General features: G+C 42.3%; 1 pseudogene; it reads left to right on the top strand.

Moving 5' to 3' along the window:
* The first annotated feature begins 1,156 nt into the window (after positions 1-1,156).
* On the top strand, positions 1,157-1,643 carry LOC103076782 (voltage-dependent anion-selective channel protein 3 pseudogene; annotated as a pseudogene).
* The last annotated feature ends 7,174 nt before the right edge of the window (positions 1,644-8,817 follow it).

Here is an 8,817-nt window from a genome sequence, read left to right as displayed (position 1 = left end):
CCAAAAAAAAAAAAAAAAAAAAAAAAAAAAGCAGAGGTCAGGATGATCACTCATTGTTTGCAAAAGCCTTTTATACAGAATCTTACTTCTATTATGAATTGTTTTTATCACCAACACCCCCAATGATAAGGAAGTGGCAGCTTTGAGAAATGAAAATTTGTAGGAGGTCGGGTCTTACTAAGGACTTGATGGTAACTTACAATCTGTTACCATCCACTCTGTCGCTGTTTTGCTCATCAACATTTAAAAACCCTTCCTGCTGCCCCTCCCCACACTGAGGAGCTTACACACCTGGACTCCAGGCCCTACACTGGTCGCCATACTCCTGGTACACCTGTGGTCAATTTATAAAGGAACAGAGCCAGGCATCTAGAGAGCACTCCACCCAGTAACATCAGAATACAGGCATGATGGGGACACTCTCCAAGACAGACCATTTGCATTAAAACAAGAAGATTCTGTGACTCTTTGCAACTATTTATTCATGTAAATTTTGACTCTTAAAACTATTCTCATGGACTGGCTTAAAATAAATAAGCTGGTTGGTCCAGAAAAATCTATATCAACATTACTGCCAAGACTGAAACAATGTCGTTTACAGGAGGCCTTTAATTTCCCACTCTTCTTTCCTGTGTTTGGTACAAATATGGTATCAAGAGTCAGTTTCAGCCCTTCAGCCAACTTATTCTCCAAAGAGATTTCTGTCCCAAGAGTACTGCCTGTGTTCCACTTCTGGGTGAAGGTCAGTCCATAGTTACAAATCTTGTATTTGGTCTCTAGGTTGCCCGATGCTTTCCCTGTATCAGTGTAAGCATGACCAGAAGTAGAAAATTCCTGGTAAGAAAAAATAATTACGTTAAAATCAGCTCATCAGATAGAAAATATACATTCCATAAAGTAATGTTCAATGTAGCAGAAACCAACACAACTTACTTTTTACCACAGCCCTTACGCGGGCCTCTCACTGTTGTGGCCTCTCCCGCTGCGGAGCACAGGCTCCGGACGCGCAGGCTCAGCGGCCATGGCTCACGGGCCCAGCCGCTCCGCAGCATGTGGGATCTTCCCGGACCAGGGCACGAACCCGCGTCCCCTGAATCGGCAGGCGGACTCTCAACCACTGCGCCACCAGGGAAGCCCCCTCAGATCTATTTTAACCATGCCAAATCCATATCCTTTGTTGACAGATTTTTCTGGACCACCCATCTATGGCTGGGCTGTGTTGGCCATTGAAGGTTGGTTTGCTGGCTATCAGACGAGTTTTGACACAGCCAAATCCAAACTGTAAGCAGAATAATTTCGTCCTGGGTTACAAGCCTGCAGACTTCCAGCTGCACACTCACGTGAGCGATAGCACTGAATTTGGAGGGGCGATCTACCAGAAGGTGAACAAGAAGACTGAAACATCAATAAACCTCGCGTGGACGGCTGGCAGGAACAACACCTGTTTCGGCATCTCTGCTAAGTACAAGCTGGATTGTAGAACTTCTCTATCTGCTAAAGTGAATAATGCCAGCCTGATTGGACTGGGTTACACTCAGACCCTTCGACCAGGAGTGAAACTGACCCTGTCAGCTCTAATCTATGGAAAGAACTTCAGTGCAGGAGGGCACAAGGTCGGGCTGGGATATGAGCTAGAAGCTTAATGTGGTTTTGAATAAATCATCAGCTTTGTCCCTGGAGGTGAAGAGAAATGAACCCACTATGTTTTGGCCTTAAAATTCTTCTGTAAAATTTCAAAGGTGTGAACTTTTTCTTCTTCCGAAGAATTCTAATCCTCCCCACACTGAAGCCTAGATATTGAGTCCAGCCTAAGGGAGGTGTGCTTGAAGGCATGCCCGGAAGTTGTCATGTTCGTGCCACACTTCAGTTCAGTTCCGCAGTGTTATTTTCAATGTGTTGCTCAGCAAAGGTGTAGTGTCATGTTACAAAGGAGATGACCCGACCCGACCCGATCCTCCAGTTGTCCGTCACATCCTGCATGTTCCAAAACACTTTTTCATGACCTTGTAACATATTGGTTTCTGTGCAGTAGTGGAATCTTTGGTTTTGAATCAGAGTAAAATAAAATAAACCCATCACATTTGGAACATAAAATAAATAAATAAATAAAATAAGCTGAACACTTTTCCCTGTTTTTCTAGTAAAGTAACACCTTTAACTGTGTGTGCGTGTGCATACACACACGGGGAGCACACACACACAGGGAGCACACACACACAGGGAGTACTCCCCCTTCTGTTAAGGACTTCTTTGAAGGCCGAGGAGAAGCAGTAGGATGTAGGAAATTAACAAGTGTCAAATAAATCTGAGTCTGGAGGGGAACCGTGCTGGGAAGGAGAAAATTGGCCAATGCCTCCTTTCACAAATGGGTAGCTAAGTGAAAGGGGTGCAGACTGCAGTCTTCATTGTGTATGGGAATGACATGGAAGGCTTGCTGGGGTGCACAATGCTGACCCCCAAACCCAGAGCTTGTGATTCAGCCTGTCTGGGATGGGGCCCAAGAATTTACCTTCCCACCAAGTTTCTAGATGATGCATGCATGCCAAGAACATTCTTAGAGAACCACTGGTACGGGGGTTGACTTTGGGTCAAAAGGACTGGCTTTGAATCCTATATCTGCTGCTCTCTGAGCAAGGGAACTTTTTTCCTAAAAAACTTACATATAAGTTTGCTCATCTGAAAATATGGAAAATGCTATTTACCCAATAGACTTAGAAAAAGCAACAATATAGGCACAGTGGCTGATGTATAACAAATTCTCAAAAATATGCTTTCCTTTTCTATCCCTTCAGTCTCTGAAGGGGGAGAGAAGACACCCAGCTAGAGACAGGCTTCCCCATCTGTTCGGATCCATATTTTAGGAGTGGCAAACTGGATTTTGGTAGGAAAAAAGAAACACATTCAGTCAACCTCTCCCAGGTTGTCGCTAGGTGAACCCAGCAGGATTCCATGTGGGGGAAACCCCAGGTTTTATTGACTATGACTTCTAAGATCAACTCAGAAGGCTGCCTGCCTCACACCTGGCTCTTTCCCAAGGCTTGTACAACACCAGCAAGCTGGGAAAACTTGGTCCGGAACCAGGTGAAGTGACATTATGAATGTTCATTGACAATGATTCCCTCTTGCACTAAAGCAAACCTGGGGCAGAGATGCTTTTAATAGCCATCAGCTTCCATCTAATTCTGAGGCATTAGATCCATGAGGAGAGACTCAAATGTACCTCCAGGCTAAATATTATCATAAAAACACAAATAAATGCTTATCTAGCTTCAGTGACCACAACAACATGAGATCGATCCATGGCTTTTTCTCAGGACTTCCAGTGATAACTATTCTCCAATGGAACTAAATTTCTGGACAAACTAAGCTCAAAAGTGTCTCAAGCTTGATGCTTTTGGAAAAGCCACTTCACTTCCGAGACTGCTTTCTTATCTGCAAAACACAGAGTCTGGGCTAATGTGTATTATGCTACTTCTAAAGTTCTTTGGTTCTTTCCTTTCTTATATTCCTCACATTCAGTATTTTCCTGTTCTTCAGTTGACTCTAAGATGACGTGTGTTTATATGTCTCTGTTTAGGTTCAGTGAGTTGTTTTGGACACAATAAATAAACACCCCTGCCATACACACCCTCCACCACCTCACACATGCAGACACACACCATTTCTACAGCGACTTTTGACATAAATCATTGCATTTGCCCTCATCTCGTTAGAGGGTCCAAGCTCATACTGCTTGCTGCACACAGGCCAATAATCGAGAGAGGAATTGCTGGGGCCAGGAATGGTGACTTTATCCACAAAGCCGGCAGGTGGAGAAGACGGTGGACTCACGTCCCAAAGAACCATCTTGCCTGAGTTGATTTCAGGTTCCTGTTATACTAAAAGGGGCGGGAGTAAAGTCAGCACTTCCTGGTTCCCGTCAGCCTCCGGAGGGGAGGCTTCATGTGTTCATTTATTCCTCCCTGCAGTCATCCACAGGTGGGCCTGGTCAGGATGTTTCCTGGGAGCTAAACAGAGGTATTTTAGCTAAACGCTCATAACCTGGGAAGCAGGGTTCCCAGAGATGGGCCAGTATGTATAACTTAAGCTTACAGGCAACATCCCTTTAGTGATTAACTTGTAATAGAATACAAAAGGTTCTTCCCTATCACAATCTGTAAACTGAAACTATTCTGATTTTTTTATATTTTCTTCATAGAAAGTCAGTGAACAGCACAGTGATCACAAAACCTAAAATCATCCTTTAGCCCACAGTTGTCTTAGATTCAGATAACAGAGGAGGTGGTGACATCATCCACGTGTGGCATCCATTCCATCTTACTGGTGCTGCCCTGATCCCACTTGACAATTTCCTTATACTGAGAAAACATACAACTGATTTCCTTGTCTCCGTTGTAAACCACATGGAGAAGAGACATAATTCCACCTGAGATGGGCATTTGGACACTGGTGGCTTGTCATTCTATCACTGTGATGGTAGACGTGGTGTTGGTTTACCATCCCCTCTTCATTCTGCCAGATTTCACGTGTTAAAGAAAGGGTCCTAGGATGAGGGTAAAGGTGCCAGAATACACGTGACCTTTGCGTGGTCTTCTTCCTCTTCCCCATCAAAGACGTTGTGAACAGTCTAATTCAGCAGAGGGATCTCAGTCTGGTGTGTGGAGGATCGGGGGCTGGGGAGACAGGAAGGGCTGCGTGGACTTCTCAGGTCGGAGAGATAGACAGCTCAGAAACCTGTGCATCTTGTTTTCTCCAACTACCAATGGATTCTCTCCTCCCTTCCTTGCCTGTTTCTCTCTCAACTGACCTTAATGATGGGCAAATGATGGGATTACCTATATATCATACATGTCAAGTCTCCAGATCTCTTTGGACCATCAGTATGTCTGAAATATCATGAATAGATTCTTGTCCTTTGGGTCTTGGAGGGCTTTCGATGTTCCAGACACCCTAAGAGTTGAAGATACTCCTAGTAGTTTTGAGTTGTGACCATCAACTCCTGTAATGTACTGACAATGTGACCTTTAACTGAGAAAGCAAGATCCCTCAGAGGACAGTACATTGGGCAAAGTACAAGAGTAAAGGCAAAGAAACACGCCCTGGAGGGCATCCCAAGGTCAAGGTTGGATCAGACTGCCATAGTTGGTTACCTTGCAAGCCCTGTTTCTCCCGTCTGGCCATCTGTCAGTCTGCTCTTGTCACATTCTGTGTGTGGAGAAATTCTTGGTGTGGGGAAAACATGGATTCTCATGAACCCAAGGTAATGTCTTAATTCTCCCATTCCCTAGCTGTGTGGCCTTGTGTATTTACCCAAATGCACCAATTGCCCAGTACCTAAAAGAGTATCGATTTTTTAACTCATAAGACTGCTGTGAGGTGTAACTGAGACCATATACAGAAAATACTAAATTGGAATTTGGAAAAAAATGCAAGGTTATCTCCCTTCCTCCCCATACTTTTTAGCTTTGCCTTTGAGTTTAAATATAGCTTGACAGTCTCTTCCCTGAAGGATCGTCCCTTCTTTCTTATTGATTGAAATAAGATCGTCTAAAATATTTCCTGAAACTGTAGATACAAAATCTTTCCTTTGGAAAAGCTTCTTTAAAAAGCAATAGTTATCGTCCTTGGGATGACTGCAAAAGAGTCAATTCTTGTGTAACCGCTTTTAAACGTGGAGCAGTGCTGCAGTCAGACCCCAAAGAGGAGGAGACTGCTGGCAATATGAACAGAAATAGCAGTAACATAACTTATGTGGACCTTCTGACACATGCAGGGCACACAGGTATGAGGCAAGGCCCCTTTGTGCCCAGTGAGAAGAGAGAGGCGCCTACTATTTGCCAAGTGTGTGATCACACAGACACACAGGTTCTGAAAGATGAATTAGCATGTCCTGGGTCACAGAAGTAACTACGAGAAACAGGATGGAACTCAAGGATAAGGTCCAGGTTTCTTTCATGACATCTTGTTGCCCCCAGGGCTGCTACTGAAGATTCTCTGATATGCCGAGGTCTTGAGTGACCCCGAAGGAGAGACGGAAATCACATATAGGCTTAAAGGGTGAAGAGCATTGCAGGTGAGGACAAAAATACACGAGTAGGCTTGGAGGGATATATATATATATATATATATATATACACACACATACACATAAAGAATTCTCAAACAAATTTACATTTTGTTGGAAGACTATTTAAAAAATTTTTGAGCATGAACCCTAGTGTGCGCATCCTAATACAAGTGTGTATTTGCTGACTCTGGGCCATTTGATTATAGGGAGGGTCACCCAGATTGTTCTAGGTCAGAGGGAAGGTGTTAAAATGTGAAATGTGATATGGTAAGTGAATGGGAATCAGAGTGGCCTGCCCATGACATCACTGCCACCACCACCCCTGGGACGCTGCAGCAACCCACATTAGCAGACCCCGGACCTTGTCAATAATGCCCTCAGAGAGGGAAGACAGCAGAAGCAAGAAGAACTACAATCCTGCAGCCTGTGGAACAAAAACCACATTCACAGAAAGACAGACAAGATGAAAAGGCGGAGGACTATGTACCAGATGAAGGAACAAGATTAAACCCCAGAAAAGCAACTAAAGGAAGTGGAGATAGGCGACCTTCCAGAAAAAGAATTCAGAAAATGACAGTGAAGATGATCCAGCGCCTCGTAAAGGAATGGAGGCAAAGATCAAGAAGATGCAAGAAATGTTTAACAAAGACCTAGAAGAAATAAAGAACAAACAAATAGAGATAAACAATACAATAACTGAAATGAAAACTACACTAGAAGGAATCAATAGCAGAATAAATGAGTCAGAAGAACAGATAAGTGACCGGGAAGGCAGAATGGTGGAATTCACTGCTGCGGAACAGAATAAAGAAAAAAGAATGAAAAGAAATGAAGACAGCCTAAGAGACCTCTGCGACAACATTAAACGGAACAACATTCGCACTGTAGGGGCCCCAGAAAGGAGAAGAGAGAGAGAAAGGACCCGAGAAAATATTTGAAGACATTATAGTCGAAAACTTCCCTAACATGGGAAAGGAAATAGCCACCCAAGTCCAGGAAGCGCAGAGAGTCCCATACAGGATAAACCCAAGGAGAAACACGCCGAGACACATAGTAATCAAACTGGCAAAAAATAAAGAGAAAGAAAAACTACTGAAAGCAGCAAGAGAAAAATGACAAATAACATACAAGGGAACTCCCATAAGGTTAACAGCTGATTTCTCAGCAGAAACTCTACGAGCTAGATGGCAGTGGCATGATACACTTAAAGTGATGAAAGGGAAGAACCTACAACCAAGATTACTCTACCCAGCAAGGATCTCATTCAGACTCGATGGAGAAATCAAAAGGTTTACAGACAAGCAAAAACTAAGAGAATTCAGCACCACCAAACCAGCTTTACAACAAATGCTAAAGGAACTTCTCTAGGCAGGAAACACAAGAGAAGGAAAAGACCTACAATAACAAACCCAAAACAATTAAGAAAATGGTAATAGGAACATACATATTGATAATTACCTTAAACGTGAATGGATTAAATGCTCCAACCGAAAGATACAGGCTCGCTGAATGGAGACTAAAACAAGACCCATATATATGCTGTCTATAAGAGACCCACTTCAGACCCAGGGACACATACAGACTGAAAGTGAGGGGATGGAAAAAGATATTCCATGCAAATGGAAATCAAAAGAAAGCTGGAGTAGCAATACTCATATCAGATAAAATAGACTTTAAAATAAAGAATATTACAAGAGACAAGGAAGGACACTACATCATGATCAAGGGGTCAATCCAAGAAGATATAACAATTATAAATATATATGCACCCAACACAGGAGCACCTCAATACATAAGGCAACTGCTAACAGCTATAAAATAGGAAATCGACAGTAACACAATAATAGTGGAGGACTTTAACACCTCACTTAGACCAATGGACAGATCATAGAAAACGAAGATAAATAAGGAAACAGAAGCTTTAAATGACACAATAGGCCAGATAGATTTAATTGATGTTTATAGGATATTCCATCCAAAAAGAGCAGATTACACTTTCTTCTCAAGTGCACACGGAACATTCTCCAGGATACATCACATCGTGGGTCACAAATCAAGCCCCAGTAAATTTAAGAAAATTGAAATCATATCAAGCATTCTTTCTGACCACAACACTATGAGATGAGAAATGAATTACAGGGAAAAAAACGTAAAAGACACAGACACATGGAGGCTAAATAATACATTACTAAATAACCAAGAGATCACTGAAGAAATCAAAGAGGAAATCAAAAAATACCTAGAGACAAATGACAATGAAAACACGATGATCCAAAACCAATGGGATGCAGCAAAAGCAGTTCTAAGAGGGAAGTTTACAGCTATACAAGCCTACCTCAAGAAACAAGAAAAATCTCAATAAAACAAGAACAATCTCAATAAAACAATCTAACGTTACACCTGAAGGAACTAGAGAAAGAAGAACAAAACAAAACCCAAAGTTAGCAGAAGGAAAGAAATCATAAAGATCAGAGCAGAAATAAATGAAATAGAAACAAAGAAAACAACAGCAAAGATCAATAAACTAAAAGCTGGTTCTTTGAGAAGATAAACAAAATTGATAAACCATTAGCCAGACTCATCAAGAAAAAGAGGGAGAGGACTCAAATCAATAAAATTAGAAATGAAAACGGAGAAGTTACCACAGACGCCGCAGAAATACAAAGCATCCTAGGAGACTACTACAAGCAACTCTACGCCAGTAAAGTGGACAACCTGGAAGAAATGGACAAATTCTTACTAAGGTATAA

This window comes from Lipotes vexillifer, unplaced genomic scaffold, assembly GCF_000442215.2.
Source record: "Lipotes vexillifer unplaced genomic scaffold, Lipotes_vexillifer_v1.1 scaffold864, whole genome shotgun sequence".
NCBI classification, from domain to species: domain Eukaryota; kingdom Metazoa; phylum Chordata; class Mammalia; order Artiodactyla; family Lipotidae; genus Lipotes; species Lipotes vexillifer.
This window is presented reverse-complemented; position numbering and strand designations above follow the sequence as displayed.